Raw genomic sequence first — 2,889 nt, 5'->3', positions numbered from 1 at the left:
TGTGTGTGTGTGTATACATATGTATGTATATACATGAACATATGTGTCATGTATATATGTGTATATATACACATCCACACACACACACACACACACACATATATATATATATATATATGCTTGTATGTATGCATGTTTGCATGGATGCATGTATGGTTGTAATTCATCTGCACGTCTCAGTACAGATGTATGTGTAATAATTGACGACACGGAATCAGGTAAAAGAATGGAAAAAAAAAATTCAATTTGCTACCCAATGAAATTTGTTATTCATCGGAGGATTCTGTTGGGGACAGCTTTCATAGTCTGTGCATTAATGCAGAATAAAATAGAAAGTTCTTAAAACATGTGAAAATATTTTCCTTACTGCAATGCAGACATCGCTTTTCGCTTTTGTTGTTGTTGATGTTGTTGCTGTTATTACTATTTTCATCATCTTCATCATAAACTACTACTACTACAACCACCACCACCAAGACCACCACCACCACCAACACTGCTGCTACTACTACTACTACTACTACTACTACTACTACTACTACTACTACTACTACAACCACCATCACCACCAGCACCACCACCACCACCACCACCACCACCACCACCACCACTACTACTACTACTACTACTACTACTACTACTACTACTACTACTACTATTTAGGCGACGAGGTGGCATAATCGTTAACACGCTGGAGGAAATGCTTATCGGCATTTCGTCCATCCTCTCGTTCTAAGTTCAAATTCAACCACGCAGTGGGAGGTTATGCAGCAGATAGAAGAGACGGGCTATAAGTACTTGCGCATTTAAGAAGGTGTTGTGTTGTGCAGCTATTCGTGCATGATATTCACCACATGACTTGATCCAGTAGCCTTGAATTCCGTCTGGTAACGGAGCCTTCCAGTTACCCATTTGTTTGCTGATTTCCTTCACTTTCCTAACTGAAATGACTAGTTCTGCCTGTTTGGGACAGACAACTGTTTGTTTTAGTTATTCCAACTATTCAGCATCCTCGTTCTCCTTGCCTTTGCCCCAGATGTCACTCCAAAACCTTTGACTTTCAATGTTATCTGGTATCAACTTTTCATCAAGTACGCTCTCCCTTTATTTCTTTGTAGAATCTCTTCTGATCTACTCTGCATAACCGGTTCTGCTGGTATCCTTTCATTCTTTAGACGTATCTCACCATCTTTGCTTTCTTTCCATCGAGGCGCTGTTTCAGTTCTTCCATTACCACTTTAAAGCCCTTTCTTTCAATATTATACTTCCTGTATTTTTGTTCAACTTCATATAAATGATAGTTGCTTCCTTTACTCTGTATTCACCAATCTCTCTTCTGTATTTCTCTTCAACCCTTAGCACCATTCCAATTAGTGGTTTCACTGAAATGCAACCCTCAATAAATCAGAACTTCATTATATTATTTTGTCTAGCATACATGCCGTTCTTGTTTTTAACTAATGAAATTATGAAGTGCTTAATTAGATGGGTTTTTTAATTTTTGCATAAGGTTAAGCCAGTCAAATGTGTATATTCTCGGTACTTATCTACATGTACTTGAAGAGAGTTCCTGTTCCGGTGTCAAGATTTTACGTCACGTAGATGGCAGCATTAATCAGTTTCATAGTTTCGTTAGTTATACCAACTGTGATTTCTTCGATTAAAACTCACTCACTTATACCGACTCCCCCAGCCCAGTCTTCCTCAGGAATAGTAGATAACACGAAGAAGAATAAATAATTGTCTTGACTAGCGCATTGATGTCTTGTCTATAATTTCCGATGCCCTAAGAGACTCTTAGAAGAGTTTCAATGGTACTACAGGCACAATCAGATACCGGCATCTTATTTTATTCTCATATCTCTTAATTACGATTCTATCATTTATGTGACAAATACAAAAAATACAGTATATTTTACAGCAGTGTTGTTATGAATCATTGGTGTTGTAATTCTGGTCGTTGTTGTCGTTGTTGTTGTTGTAACTGTCGTTGCTTGCTTCCCTAATCAGCTGTGATCAAGCAGACATCTTATGAAAAGAGCATTGAAAATGCGGCCATCCGTCTCGTCATTGTGTTTTCATTTTTGTTTTACCAGCACAATGTAATTAGGATTACAACTGTCTAATGTGCACTTAACTGTCTTTTGAAACACCGTAACATCATATCTGATTAAGGTTTGGTTGCCTGTTTTAGAACTTCGGGCTTCAAGCAGTGGTTCCTCAGTTGGCTGCGAATCACTGATGCAAAGGATGATGTTGGAATGAACACTATCGATAATATATCACAGAAATCATTAATTTGCGATCTCTTATCGCAGTCTATGTTGAAGTCGATGCTTCCAGGGTTCCCCGAAATGGTGACTGTTCTGCAGAAGCAAGTCAAGAGTCTTTATTTACGGCAGATTATCTTTTATCCTTTAATTGTTTCAATCATCATAATTTTTAGTCGAATGAATCGACCCCAATACTTCTTTATCAAGCCTGATACTTATTCTGTCGGTCTTTTTTGCCGAGCCGTTATGTTACGGGATGCAAACACACCAATACTCATTGTCAAGCTGTGGCATGGGAACCAGCACAAACAAAAAGACGCACACACAGACAATCATAAAAAACACATAAGACGGGTGGTGTACATATACATGCATACATACATACATACATATATATATATATATACATACATACATTTGTATTATTACATTATTGAACGCACACGTCCTATTTTGCAAGTAAGTCTACTATTATTCTGACGTGACTATCTTTCTATCTATCTATCTATCTATCTATCTATCTATCTATCTATCTATCTATCTGTCTATCTATCTATCTATCTTTCTATCTATTTATCTATCTGTCTTCCTCCATCTTTCTATCTATACCTCTGTC

This window comes from Octopus bimaculoides, chromosome 19, assembly GCF_001194135.2.
Source record: "Octopus bimaculoides isolate UCB-OBI-ISO-001 chromosome 19, ASM119413v2, whole genome shotgun sequence".
Classification (NCBI taxonomy): Eukaryota; Metazoa; Mollusca; class Cephalopoda; order Octopoda; family Octopodidae; genus Octopus; species Octopus bimaculoides.
This window is presented reverse-complemented; position numbering follows the sequence as displayed.